Genomic DNA, 16,037 nt, shown 5'->3' with positions numbered 1-16,037 from the left:
AAAGATAGCTTAAACTTCTTCCAAATGGGCTTGGCCAAACTTCCAAAAACTTTCGGTATCAAAGAGCTGAAGAAGGGATATTTCCCACATCTCTTTAACGTAAAAGATAATCAAAATTACGTTGGTCCCATTCCCGATAAGAAATATTTCGGGACAAACACCATGATGAAAGAAGCGAAGACAGAATTTGATGCATGGTACGATAGCCTTCCTGACAATTTTGTGTTTGATTTTCAAAAAGAAATTTTGGAGTACTGCAAGAGCGATGTAAAAATACTGCATGAAAGTTGTAAATTATTTCGCCTGCATTTCAAGACAATAAGTGCCACAGAAGCTAATCCCGATGGCATCGATCCCTTCTTACGCAGCCTCACCCTTCCGAGCGCGTGTAATTATCTCTACAGGAGTAATTTTCTAAAACCGAACAAGATAGCCCTTATTCCGCACGACGGTTATTCTAACCCTAAGCGTCATTCGCTTAAAGCTGGAAAATGGTTACATTATCAAGCTGAGGAACGAGGGATCGATATCAAATATGCATTTACTGGTGGGGAGCGCAAGGTTCATGGCCGCTATGTGGACGGGTATGCCGAGGTAGGGGAGGAAAAGCACATTTTTGAATTTCTAGGTTGTTTTTACCATGGATGTAGTCAATGTTTTAACCCCTTCACAATCAACAAAAGATGTAACAAATCAATGAGTCAACTCCATAACGAAGTTATGGAAAGAATCTACCGTCTCCGAAATGCAGGTTACATAGTGCATTACATCTGGGAGCATGAATGGGACATGCAGATCAAAGATCCTGCTGTGAAAGCCCGCGTCCAACATCTTCACGAAAAATTCAAAAATCCCCTCAATCCACGAGATTCTTTTTTTGGTGGTAGGACTGATGGATGCTCACTTTTTGATGAGGCAAAACAGGGTGAAAAAATTTTATACTATGATTTTACTTCTCTGTATCCATTCATAAACAAATTTGGAAAGTACCCCATTGGCCACCCTCGAATCATCCGCTCAAATTTTCCACCCCTCGAGAAAATGTTTGGCCTCATCCAGTGTGAGATAACTCCTCCCAAAGATTTGTATCACCCTGTCCTCCCCTACAGATCCTCGGGTAAACTCACCTTCCCACTGTGTGCTACATGCGCAGAGTCATTGAACCAAACTCGGTGCACGCACGAGGACCGCGAGAGAGCGCTTAAAGGCGTTTGGGTGTCAGAAGAAGTAAAAAAGGCAGTAGAAAAAGGATACTACGATATCAAAATTTCTGAAGTATGGCACTTCGATCGATATACACACTAAGAAATCAGGGTTCAAAATTGAACCTCTAGGCGTGATGCAATAGCAGCACCCCTTTTCCCTCAAAATTTGAACCCCTGTCTAGGGTTCAATTTTGAACCCCATAAAAATGAACCCTCTGCATTCAAAACTGAACCTCAAGGTTTATTTTTTATGGGGTTCAAAATTGAAAAATTGAAAATTGAAAATCATAAAAATGAACCCTCTGAGTTCAAAACTGAACCTCAAGGTTTATTTTTTGCACCCAGGCAGGTTAAAAATTGAACCTCTGAAGGATACATTGTTCAACCTCAAGGTTGTAAAAAGGTTCATTCTTCCACCCAAAAGGGTTAATTCTTGAACTTTTCAGATATCAAAATTGAACCCTTTGCGGTGCATCTACGCTCCCTGGTTTTTATTTTTCCTCCTTAATGGGTTACATATATACTTACATATATACTTTATGTATATATATATATATATATATATATATATATATAAAGTATATATGTAACCCACTGAGGAAAAATAAAAACCAGGGAGCGTAGATGCACCACAAAGGGTTCAATTTTGAATACATGCATGTATTAAATAGACATATATATATATATATATATATATATATATATATATATTATATACAATATTACATACAATATGTATATATTATGTATATTATATATCCTGCTGAAATAATGGAGATGTTCAAGCTTAAAGTACAGCACAGTGTTCAGAGTTGTTCAATCAAACACATACTCCTTAACAATGCCACCACCAATTCATTGTACATGCTGCTCATACTTTATGTTTGGCACACACTTTGCACAGAGAAATTAAAACATATCTGCATCACAGATGATTACATTTCATGTTTGTTTAATAAAGTCTTGGGATGATAAAAAACGAGGAAAATTAAATAAAGAGAAATTCCCCATTTTCGTACATTATCTAAGTACAGTTCATCATTTGGTACATACAAACTTGTCACTTTCATTTGTCAAGATGGATGCATTTGTGCATTCACACAAAAATGCACATGTATTAATTTCATAGGCTAGGTTTTCATCATTCAAAACAAAGAATTAAGTCAAATCAAGTTTTTGCATTATAATGTAATACATGTACAATTAAGAAAGTTAAATACAATACATGTACATAACATATACTCATATAGTAATGGAATACAATGTATATTTAAATTTTGTAAATAAGGGAAAACAATATTCCCTGATGAAAAAAAAATGTATCAAACATCTGTCATTATATTATCATTACATCATTTCAATTCCCTATAAGAATTTCTGTATGACAAAAAATAAACATAAAAATCTCTCCCAGCAGAAAAAAAATGAAACATTTGCAATCAATGTGCATTGTGCAAAAAGTACACTTTTATCATCTAAAGAAAGCAGAGCTGTTAATTCCAGATGTTGCATTTGCAAGCAGTTACAACACAGTGAATTCAGGTAAAAAAATAAAACAGTTGAATAAAAGGTATACATGTACATTACAAAACCTTCATGGTTAGTTTCCACATGCATAGAAGGAAACAAAATGGCCACAATACTTTCCAGCTACATGTATATGCAAATGAATGAAAATACTTCATAAATTAAAGATTAATATCTAGAGACCTTCAACAAAGAAGGATCATTAACAACTAATCAAAGCACAGTACACAAATATTGGTAGAATTTCCGTGAACACATCTTTACATGGCTAATGTTTACATACTATAATTGTAAAGGTTAGTATCCTCACCTGTTACATAACAGAAGGAAAAGAAGGATACCAAGTTTGCTGAAACTGCAATAAAATAAATGATCAACACCACTAATACACACACATGCAAATTGTGACAAGCAAAAAAGGAAAAAGGACCCCCCCCCCCCTCCTTCCTCTAACAGCATCCAATTAACCCAAAGTATGGGGATATGTCTATTCCATCGATATAGGGATGGCATTTGTAACTAGAATCACATTGTACGAGATATGATAGAAGAGAGAGGAACACTCAGAGATAATAGTAGGATAGCATAGGCAGGATAGGAGAGGCATAAAACAGGAAGGTACAGGAATTGTCCAGCTTTATACAGAGAGCTTGAATGATACCACTGTACTACAGTGTAATTCTCAGTGCTGGCTCAAGGCTAAAATTCATCTTCCACCCAAAACATCAAAATGCAGCTTATATTCATAAGCAAGAATGACAAGAAAACCAAACTACTCTAGCTGCAAGAATTTCTATAACAACCTCGAGGATGATAGTACTGTACAAAGTGTCAGCATACAAAACAATACATTTTTTAGTGTTTTAGTCATTTAGGCAGAGGATGATACACAATGCAAAGCAGATACAAGTATTAACTCATCACGATACAAGTAGCCACAGGGTTGTAACTCTACAGTGATTTCTTTAAAATCATTCGATGAAGTGTTCTCCACAATACAATATTACCTGCCAGTATACTACACTGATTTTATGAAGACTGTTTCAGACTGTAGTTGATTGCCCTGGACAAAGGTTTCATCATGGATGCATCTGTAGAACTGAGTGAAGTTGTAGCGATTCATTCCACGAAGACAGCTGAAGAAGGTGCCTCAGTCATGCAGAATACCTGGGGAAAAACAACAACAACAACAAAAGTGTTACACTCTCCTCTGTATAGTGATGCAAAAATGTACAATATATCATACATTTATTGAGAAGATTGATTTCTGGGATTTCTATGGGTTGCACTTTCCTGACAAATCACAAGTACAACACACTCTACACACCCTCTTAAGCTTAAATTTGATTGTAGGGTAACAATATCAAAACAATGCTATACTACATGTACAATGTAATTCTAGAACTTCAATAGACCATACACTACACTGAAAATTTGAAAATGCTCTGCCATCTGGATAAAATATATGCCAATGAAGAACAGGTGAAGTCAAAATTACTTGTGAGGGCCATCAACCCTCTCCATGAAAAAGGTTATACTGATCATGTACCGAGTTTTCACATTCAATGCAAAAATGCAGATTAACCTTGAACTGGGAACAACTGTTGATTGAGAGAAGAGAGATGACCAGTCCAGTTGTATACTAGTACTGGGACAAACGTCTTGTCCAGGATCATCCTCCTTTTATGTTGATGCAGTGACTGCATCAGCAATTCGGTACAGCGTATTTGGCCCAGTATACACTGGACTCCTGTTATAATGAGGTCCTCAGGGCCTACAGTTTTCTTTCGTTTTATCAAAGTTTTGTTGCAACCAAACAAGTAAACAATAAAGCAACAAATGTAGAGCCAATAACATTATGGCCTCAATTTCAATTTTGTTGTAACGTTATTTATCAGAACAGGAGTGCACTATGTGTATGTATAAAGACTGATGCATTAAAGAGTTCCATAAATAATACATCTGAACATACAATGCAAAAAAAAAAATGAGACACAGCAGTCTCGTGATCAACTCACAGTATTGTTCTTTGGCAGATCCAGTACAGGTCAGTTGCAGGTTAGGTGGCAGCGACATATGGCAGCAGACTTTTCCGGACTTTGCGAAATGTTGGCAAGGTTTCTTTCTTCCTTGGCGTTGTAGTGTTGCGATTCCTGCGTTAAATCTATTAAGCACATGTACAAAAGTAAACCGAATACATGGTATGTTATCTTTGATAATCCAACTAAAAAAACAACAGTAATGTAGAGCTGTGCAAGAAAGAATTGGATGCTATATACATGGCCACAGGAACCAGGGGGACTCGGGCCCCTAATTTTTCGGCACAATACAAAGGAAAACATTATAATTGTCCCCACTTCGGGTCCCCATCCCCCCCAACTTTCTTTACCCGAAAGTGTGTAAGTGGCACTAGAAAGAAATACATGTAGATAAAAACCTGGAAGTGTGAGCACCATAAGGATCTGTTTTTGTGCTGAACACTTTTTTGTTTTGTTTTGTTTGTTTTTTTGCTTGTAAGCTGAAACCTGGAAGTGTCACCAGAAGTTGCATTTAAGGCCTTTTTTTTTTTTTGCTTGTTAGCTCATGAAACTAGGAAGTGCCGGCCCCCCCCCCCCACTTTTGAAAACCTTCCGCCAACAGTGATACAAAGACTCTGCATGGCATACTGCAATTAATCTTACAAGATTAACCATTCGATCTTTGCAACTCTTACAGATAATTAATGCTGCATTTGCAACATTCATAAGAAAACAGTTTTTATATCAAAGGGAGCAAAAGTGCATTTTCCTGGCCTGCAGAGAAAACTCACCTTTGCCTTGGTGTCACAAGTAGAGAAGAAGCTTTGACATCAGGTTTCATACCGAGAATACTCCCAGGGAGTAGGATGCAGTTCAGCGCAGCATAGTCCATAATGAAATAAACAACATCCTTCATTTGCTGTAAGGACAAGGATGCTTCAAACACCTTTGACCTGAAGAAAGAAAGAAAGAAAGGGGAAAAAGAAAGAAACTTGCAATGGTAACACAGAAATTTATATTGAACTGTTCATGTGCAGTAGGCCCTATAACAAATCTGCAGGTAACAGTGCCGTCAATGCGATACAAAGCATTAGGGTCTGAGTAACGTACATTTGTTGTACCGGTACGGGTACCAATTGTAACCTCAAATTTTCAAAATGTCAATAGGCTATTATATAGATTGCTCACACTTAATACAATGTACTAGTCTGCTACATGACGTACAACGCTGCTGGCAACTTGTATTTTCACTTCGAAATCAGTATAATTATGATCGACTGTTGTTCACCATGTCCATAGATATAAAGTTTGGGCCATAAAGTTTATACATGTACTGTATATCTACTTGAAATATCTTTTCTTTTCTTTTTCTTTTTTTTTTTTTTGATAATCAGTACCGGTATCATCAGCTTCACACCCTTGCCACACTGACACAGCTAAACCTTTTAGTCTAGCTAGTCGGCCACTATATACCGTACAAGAAACTTTATTATACCAGTATAGGATTTTACTGTACTCAGTCTGCACTACTGTGGTACTTGGTACTGACTGCGGCACTGTGCAACCAAACCCAAGAAAGAAGGAATTTCTTTCACACTGATGATTACTAGCTGTACCTCCTCTGCCTTAGTACAGTTTGATGCACATTCTCTCATTCAGTGTTTCAATCACCGGTATCCGTATCATGTGTGTCACCGCCGACCGCGACTCTCACACAGCTTATCATGCAGACTGTATCAGGGGCATGCAGATATGACTAGTGACAGTGCGCGATCGAGTCTTAGTCCCATACACAGTTGTACACTGTGGGAGCCCGAACTGTTCGGGCAGGTCGCAGCAGTTAATAGCCTACTGACTCTGTAGACTGTCTCATATAAGCACGTGCAATAGAAGACGAAACAGTATCACAAATCACTATACATTAAACTACCATTAAATTAAACAATGCAAACTGTTTTGCCTTATTTCTTGTCGATAGTCTCACTCAGAATGCGTGAGACTTGGTAACTCTGCTAAATGGCAGTAGCAAGCAGTAGTAACCGTAAAGAGGCCCGTATTACTTCCCATTTATAGGTCATATGATTTTGCATGTACAGTGTATTAATACACGCGTGAACGTGGTAACAAAGAACGGCACGACAAACGATTGAAATTAGGCCTATTACCGAAGAATTGAAGGATCTAGCCGTACAGAAGCAACCCAAATATGTCATGATTTACAAAGTGATCATTTACTCACCTTAGTCTTGTATAAATCAGCAAGTCTTGCAACGAAAAAGCCCCGCTGCAATGCAATTGCACGGGAGTTCTAGAACGAAATGGAAGTGAACTGTCGCGACGCTTTGCTTTGTGACACGTATACACATACTGTACAGTAGCTAGCTCGCTGTATGCCTCGATCGTCTTCTCTGATGTGAGTGATTGGTTAATTTCCGGGATTGGCGTGTTAGTCTTTGCTCACGTACTGTTTATGAAACTGGCACGAACAAAAAATGCTATTTCATTTTATCAAACACCAACAAACATCTTTATATTGATTGATTTGCAATCTTAAAGATAAACATCATCCACAATTCAAATCACTACTGATACTGCATTACAAATCATAACATGTTTGAACGCAACACTATGATCTAGGTTTTTGTAGCAGACTAACTCTTCTATTTGGAGACGTTCAAAAATTAAACTTTCTCAAAGGTGAACCCCATTCGGAGTAAATAGCACCCATAGAAGTTAAATATTCAACCCTAGTCCACGCAAGGGTGGATTGGGTCAAATTCAACCCCAAATTGAACCCTGATTTCTTAGTGTGTACCAAGTATGACAAACGGGAATGCAAGGGGGGCCTTTTTGCGGAATATATCGATACTTTCATGAAAATAAAGCAAGAATCGTCGGGCTATCCAGCTAGTGTCGAGACAGAATCCGATAGGATAAATTACATTCAAAAATATCACAATCACGAAGGAGTATCGTTAGATCCTGACCGTATCGAGAAGAATCCGGGCATGCGTGCCATTTCAAAATTGCTCTTAAATACATTATGGGGTAAACTTGCTGAAAAGAATAATCATAAGCAAACGAAATATGTCAAAACACCAGCGGAACTATTACGGTATTTTAGAGATGATTCCGTTACAGTCCATGACATGTGGGTTATCAATGAAGACATGATAGAAGTGCAATACAATAACGCCCGCGGGTTTGTAGAGCAAAATGTTAATACTAATATAGTGATAGCGAGCTTTACAACGGCAATGGCTAGATTGAAGCTGTATTCAATTCTGGAAATCTTAGAAGAGAGGGCGCTCTATTATGATACTGATAGTGTTGTTTTTAAGACGAATCAGTCCCTCGAACCCTTTGACCCAAAGACTGGCGATTACCTAGGTGATCTCACAAATGAAATCGACCCCACTAATGATGAATACATTCACACGTGGGTGTGTGGTGGACCGAAGAATTACAGTTACAAAACTAACAAAGGAAACACAGTGTGCAAGGTGCGGGGGTTCACGTTGAACCACACTAATTCTATGGTCATTAATCATGACACACTCAAAGAACTCGTTATGTCCAAAAGCGATGAAATACGCACCATTCATGAATCAAAAATTGTCCGAGACACCAAAACCAAGACGATTCACACAATCGAATCTAAAAAAGATTACAGGGTAGTCTTTACTAAAAGGGTTCGAGTTGGAGATGGAACCAAAACCCTACCATATGGCCATAAGGATATTTCATAACCAGTATTTTATATACACCGGTGTAAAAAAATGCTGCCTCATTTAGTCCCCGACTCTAGATCTGTAAGGTTGTATTATTTTTGAGGTTGAGATAGTGTTGAAAAAAAAAAAATGGATAGTATGATTTTTTTAAGAATGCATCGTGACTTTGTGAGGCGTATTCCGTACAACACGTGTCGTATGAATATTTTGATTACCATTTTACTGATAGTTGTTATTTTTGTCAGTTTTTCTCTCGACATTCTTCTTGAGAAACAAGGCATGACAAACTCGACTGTAATTTTATCCCATTTAAATACTTCTAGCTCTGAAGAAAGCGTCAGTTATATTTCAGCTGGATGAATGTGAAGACGTTCCTGATGGGGGACAGTAGTTACATGTGTAATTGTTTTAACTGCTCCTAGCTTTAAGTCATGAATATTGGTACCCACATCTCTATATTGTAAATATACATCGCATTCACTTTGAACTCAAATATTTGTATTTTAATGTTTGCACTCTTATAGTATTTTCGTGTTGATTTTGATTACAGATCTACCATGGATGTCCGTCTAAAACATCCCTTTACAATGTGCGTTGTCGGACCAACTTTTTCGGGAAAGACTTCTTTTGTCAAAAGACTAATTAAACAGCGTGAGCGTATGTTTAACCCTGCTCCTCGAAAAATTGTCTGGTTTTATGGGGAATTTCAAAAGGATTATGCTGAAATGATGCATGAGATTCCTCAAATTGAATTTCACGAAAACCTACCAGAAGACTTTTATGCATTTACTGACAACGCACGACCCACGTTATTTATAATTGATGATTTGATGGATGTTGTTAGTGATAGTAGAAAAGTGGCTGCTCTTTTTACAAAGGGATGTCACCATAGAAATGTAAGTTTGATTTATCTAACCCAAAATATGTACAGAAACGGAAAAGAGTCTAGGACAATTTCCTTAAATACTCAGTATTATTGCTTGTTTAAGAATAGTAGAGATAAAATGCAAGTATCATGTTTAGGGCGTCAAATGTATCCAGGCCGCACCAAGTATTTCCAGGATGCGTATGCCGATGCTACCCACGAACAATATGGCTACCTTTTCATTGATCTGAAACCCGACACGCCAGAAGACTTCAGACTGAGAACTAACATTTTTCCTGGAGAAACGCAGTTCGCATATCTTCCTAAAGTATAAAGAGCACGATCCCATCTTAACCTCGTTATTTTTTAAAAATGTCTCGTCGTATCAAGACACATGCGGTTCTTCTGAAGACATTGGCACACTGTACAGCTCAACAGCGAAGGGCCCTGCTGAAAACCGCTGACAGAGGGTTGATAGACGCCATTTGCGAATGCATCGTGAACGTCATTAACGGTAATATCAAAATTTCACCGACACAGAAGCGAACTCTGTCTAAACATAAACAGAAGTTACGAAAGCTCTCTGATCGGTCCACGTCATTAAGAGAAAGGAAGAGACTTCTAACTCAACGCGGTGGATTTCTCTTACCCCTATTGATGAGACTCGTGGTTCCAGCGGTGGGAGCACTAGCGACAGCATTTACCGGAAAGAAATAATCTGTATAGACAATCATGGAACACGCACGCAAAATGGTCCTTGTTCCGCCTAATATGTTACAAACACTGCAAGCAGCTTCTTCATCGTCATCGAACCACCACCGAAATGAACTGGACGAAAAGATGCGCTTGGTGTTAGAGAGGAATGATTTGGACGTTCATGAGAAAGCCAATATGTATTCGCAATATCTACAGAATTTTTTAAAGTCGGGCGAAATTGCGAGGAAACCATTGTCTATTGAGGTTCGAGACATTTCGTCCGCAGATTCTCCCGACCAACCATCGACTGTGACAGAAACTGAGCCCGAACATATTGAACCTGATCCGCTTGAACTGGAAATTATTCGACATATTCCAAAATCTTACGTCAACCGAGCCTCTCATCTTTTACAGAAACTGAAAACCAATCCTAGCATTGGTTGGACTTCTGCGGGTCAGCTTGTCATAGATGGGCGCACAATTCGTGGGAGTAATGTTTGCGATTTGATGTACGATATTTTCCGTGAACGACGAGGATATTCTCCCACAGGTAGCGAACAATTCATGCGCATACTGGCAGCGATGAATATTCCAGAAACATTTCTCACTAATCCTAAGAGGAGACAGGACCTACAACGGTGGAAGCGTATGGACAGCGCAGACGAAGGAGGAAGTCGGGTAGATCGTGAAGAAAGGGTGGCCCTGCGAGTACGTGGTGGTGCAAAAGACAAACCTAAACGTGAGAGTTTAAGTGGTATTTCTCAAAGCAAAAAATGGGTTAGTTTCTAATCCCCCTAATAAATAATGGTTTCAGTCACCCCTTCTATTCTCTAATCCCATGAGGATTAGACCCCATTACACAGGGGTTCTGTTTATGGTGAATATGACTGCATATTCATAAACGGATTGAAAAATATTGTGATATCATTTTGATTGTAAATAGATATAGGTTTTACTATTACTTAGATTGATTAATGTATATATTTTTCCTCTGAAAATGTGTGATGGAGACTGTAATATTTTTCAGTTTCCCATATAACTCACACTGAAACAAAAACGAGCAAATGACCAAATGAGCAAATGGTCAAATGACCAAAAGGCCGAATGACCAAATGACCGGAAGAGTATTAAAAATGGTCAGACGATACATTAGGTAGACTGATAAAGTATCTTCATATTATGCTGAATCATATGATGAACTGACTTACAATAATTTTAAATTTTGACTTTTATGTATTATATGAGGCATCAGCTTTGTAAACGTAAAATGAGTGAAAGGCTTATCTATTGATTGATTTGCTTATTTTTTGTTTTTTCTATTTCATTTCCTTTCGCTATCTGTATTTACAAATCGTTGCTGTGAGGGCTTATCTCATATTGAAATTATGAGGAATATATTGAGAATTCAATTGTGTGTGTCTGTTCCTGCGAATTATTTGTGCATCATTATAATTAGCAAAGGAGTATGCACAAGACCATCTTGAAAGAAAAAAAAAATAATGCTTAAAGTTATTTGTATTGATTATAAGAATGTGGTTGATACCTAGATACATTTTTTCTTTCCTGCATAGATTGTACTTAGTTCGAAATAATCTTCTGTGTGTCTGTTCTTTTACTTTTCTCATTAATTCGTTATGTCTATGTATATAGGACAACAAATAACAAGATTTTGTACATCGATTGGGATAATATGTAATATTTATTGATTGTAAACGGAGTATAAATCACATTCAATACAATGATTTACAGAGCTTGTTACCTTCATTTGGTTCTTACATTACGAGTGGAATGAGTGTACGGTTGCATGAAATAGCGAGGTGAAAGAAAGAGTTGGCCTACATGTCCATATTCTAAGATTTGATCATGTGATTATTGGTTTCGGAGTGAAATCATATTCAGTACAATTGATATCACTTATTTTACAGAGCATGCTATCATTATTTAGTTCTTACATTACGTTTGAAATGGATAGTGCATGAGACAAGGAGGTGAAAAGAGAGTAACCCTATGTGGATATTCTAAGATGACCTTAGAATATCCACATGGTCAGTGATTAAGTGACTAGCTCTTACATTACGTTTGAAATAAATGATGAATAGAACACGGATGTGAAAGGATTATGTACACATTCTATTACGGTCGTTACGTAGTATACTCAAAGATGTAAACTTACATTTACAACACTTTTTCCAACAATCTCATACCATTAAAAAAGAAAAACAAGTACAAGCACATTTACATACAAAAATATTTTCATATTTTTCGTTATTAAAGAGACAGCTTTGTGTATTGAATTCAACCTCTTAATACGGAATAGATATTTAGTATGCATGAATGAATTCATAACGTGTCTCCACAGCCATGAATGAATCTGAGTTAGAGCCCGTGCTGAATACATGCATCTGTGACTATTGGGTGTGTGTGTGTGTGTGTGTGCGTGTGTTAAGTATTGACTTCTCGATCTTCAAAACTACGGGAAAATTGAGTGAATGTGAAACCAATATCATGCGTTGGAAAGGCTGAATTGTATTTTCGATTAAACCACGAATTAATTTTTTCGTCATTTAAATGCAAATCCTTACCGAATACATTAACAATGTCTCGCAGGCTTTTCCCTTCACATTTTTTGATTAAATAGTAAATGCAATATTGACCACAGACAGTAGAAAAAGTTCCCTGAAGCCTCTTTGTATTAAAGTTCCACTTTTCTGCAAATGTCTCCATAAATCTTTCTAGGCGATCGTCGTAAAATGAGGGCGAATTCCCATATGAACAGAAAAACTGTCCTTTGTTTCCATCAAAATACACCGCTAACCAGTGGGAACCGCTTTTGTCACTCGTGTCTGAATTCACGATGCAACAATTCTTTTCCCGCTTTAATACACGGGGAATCTCATCTAGGGCATAAACTCCCCTGAAATACGCCTTGGTAGCTTGATGACGAGTCAAAGCGTAGGTAATCTGATGGGTATCCATGACAGATAAGGTGATTTGATGTAATAGTCCTCCCCTCTCTTTCTTCACCCTTTGAAATCGTAGACGACGTTTCTGCTTCTATCGATTTGAATCAGTCCCTGAGATTCAGAGTACACGATACAGTTTACGGTGTTGGGTAGAGCTTGGTCAAATCCAGCTTCAAGTCGCACGTTTCCTTCCTTGACTAGATTCAAGTGACATCCGTCGCTTAAGTCAGGGGTGAGATCAAACGCGTACAATGTATATCCTTTAGCATACTCCTCTCTATTTATAGCAATCCCTTTGTCAGTAAATAGACGATTTGTTCCTAGAAACAGAGTATTGTACGCCTCGATGAAGTTTTGACCATTTCCCTCTCCAAAGCTAGGGCGGAGGGGTCTCATTGGTAAGGGTTCACCATCGACAGTAACTGAAATGTAACTTAGATGAAAATTTTTGAAATTAAAGGGATTTTTCATGTAACTCCCATTATAGGCGTCGTTGTCAACAAATCCAATGATAATCCGATTTGGAATTTGACCTAGAAAGAGATTATCTTTGTTCACTGACATATTTCCAGATGAAATTGTAAAAGAGCGTACATCAACTTTGTTGATAGGATACTTCGCAGGTGAAGACTCGATCATCTTGGCGTGTGAGAGCATCACTGATGGATTTACTTTTACTTTTCTAACGTAGAGGGAGGCCTTTTCAATCATAACTTTGTACTTGATCACAGCTTGTGAAGACAGTAAGCAAAAGGCATCCTTATTACGAATGAGTTTAATTTTGATATCCACTCCTGGGAGTAAAAGCCTTTCTTGAAAGAAGATATCTCCATATATCGGGCCAATTAAAGAGACCGGTTTACTCGTGCCGATGAACGTCTGTCTTTTCTTCAGTCCTAAATTAGCATCTCCTCCCGTTGCAAAAGGGTTCCCAACATCCATATGTCCAGCAGTGTCCTTGTAGAAAAGTTGTTGAGTAATCTGAGAAGACAATGCATCGGGTCCGTAGTGAGTTATCACGTCCAAGTACGCTCTGTATGCATTTGTGTTTGATGGCTGTGACACTAAAGTTTCATTCAGTTTCACGTCTACCTGACTAAACAGTGAAGGCAGGAACAGATTGACTGGTCCAACTTGCGCATCGTTCGCTAGATTGGTTCCATCTGGGTTCACTACTTTTGCTTGTACATGGAGCATGGTTTGTGACAAATCCACATATTCTTCAGCAGTACCGGCGATATTAAATTCGATGGGGCCGGAGTCGGTGATGTTGCTTACTGGGTGATATTCCACCCACGGTCCTTTCACGATGCTCATCTGCGTGAATGGTACAGAAAAAATGTCCAATTCTGACTTGCAGCAGGCGTCGCTCTTCTCGTGAAGCAGAGACATGATGATTGCTTATTACACGAAGGATATAGGCGTGGTTTAATCGAAAATATCAAGACGACGTCTTTTCGCACGGGTTCCTTTAACTCGAATGACACGTTTCCGACCTCGTTGCTTCTTTTTAACCAAAATAAATTTACCTCCTCCGCTCTGTACCTTCCTTCTTACACCATTTAGAGCCTTGTGAGCCATTCTCTTGCCTGCTTTTGAAACATTTCTTTTAGCAGCTTTTTTAAACGATTGACCGCTTAATGTGTCTTGCATTATATTCATTCCCGTTGTCATAGCTTCTCGTCCCAACGCCATTGCTCCTTTTTTTAGTAATGGGGTAGCGGAACGAAATAAGCCTTTTACTAAACTTCCCAGTCCATGACCTCGCTGTATCGCAGCTCCTTTATAGACGGGAATACCCATACCACGTTGATATGAATGGAAGGGTCTAGACAAATGATTGACACTTCTTCCAAATGATCTAACATACACCATTCTCAAGATAGATTCGAAGAGCGCTCACGAAAGTGTAGTTTCACTATGACTTTCCCGCGTTCAAATGGAACAACATTACCCGTTTCAGTAGTTAATATAATGTCAATAGTCTCAAAACTGAAAATTTTCAGAGGAACGTAGTGTGGAGAGGCGTAAGTGTTGACAATATTTTCATGCCTCTTATTGGGTACCACCGCGACTGTTCTCAAAAGGGGAACAGCTACATCACCCACATGTTGAAACTGAACAATGTCAGAGTAGACATAAAATGTATGAAAATTCATATGGACATCTACTGGTAACGGACTCATCGTTGTTTCAGTGATTCGGCATTCACGTTCAAAACCCAATATCATAGCCAGATGACATGACATCAATATTTCTAAGTGTTCTCGTATTTCGACTTTACAGCGTCTTGATTTCTTCTTGTAATGAAATTCAACATTTCTTTGAAGTCGGTCTGGCAAAACATCATTTATCGCATCACACAGCTCGTCACCAGTGAAGTAGTATCCAGTTGGTATGTTTACTCGGAACGACAGTGGGACGGCTGTGTCTGTTCCGTCACTCTCGTCGAAAGTAACAATCTCTAACCAATTGTTGTCCTCTCTCACGTTGTACCATGAATTTTGAAACTGTATTTCAGCTAACCCTACCTCGTAGTCTTCATTTAGAGTAAGTGGTCTGTGCAATTTAGTTGAATATCTGCATGTCTTGTTCTCCGGAAAATATTTCATTGAGCTATTACTCGGTAGAGTAATGTAAAATTGCGAACCCATGTCAACCTTCCTTTTTCACTCGCAATAGAGAGAATGAGGGCTGTATGCGAAACTTTTAACTTTTAACGATTTTCAATCCGATCTACCCAACTGTCAAATTCTTTGCCATACCCCTTCCACCGAACTAGGTATTGTTTCTTTCCTTTTCTCTTTCGGGTCTTTAACACTTTTTGAACGGAATATAATTCATACTTTGCTTTAGACACTTTTTCAATTTCGTCTTGGTAGAATGTGCCGTCTAACTCAATTCCATTGTAATCTTTTAGTTTGTACACTGGAATCCGCCTTGACTTTCGAGCGCTGACGGTAAATATTTCCTCAGACCAGTTTGCTTCATATCCTTTTTCGAATCGCAATTTATTTCTACTTATACGAACT

General features: G+C 38.2%; 1 long non-coding RNA gene across 1 annotated transcript; it reads right to left on the bottom strand.

The window, feature by feature from the left end:
* Positions 1-3,419: 3,419 nt before the first annotated feature.
* On the bottom strand, positions 3,420-5,654 carry LOC139725692 (uncharacterized). Its single transcript, XR_011710565.1, has 3 exons — positions 5,542-5,654; positions 4,751-4,896; positions 3,420-3,899 (listed from the first exon to the last, which is right to left on the bottom strand). It is a non-coding gene; the product is annotated as an uncharacterized lncRNA (long non-coding RNA).
* Positions 5,655-16,037: the final 10,383 nt, after the last annotated feature.

This window comes from Diadema antillarum, unplaced genomic scaffold (assembly GCF_040938485.1).
Source record: "Diadema antillarum isolate AM-2024a unplaced genomic scaffold, OU_Dant_1.0 seq00000054_RagTag, whole genome shotgun sequence".
Taxonomy (NCBI): domain Eukaryota; kingdom Metazoa; phylum Echinodermata; class Echinoidea; order Diadematoida; family Diadematidae; genus Diadema; species Diadema antillarum.
This window is presented reverse-complemented; position numbering and strand designations above follow the sequence as displayed.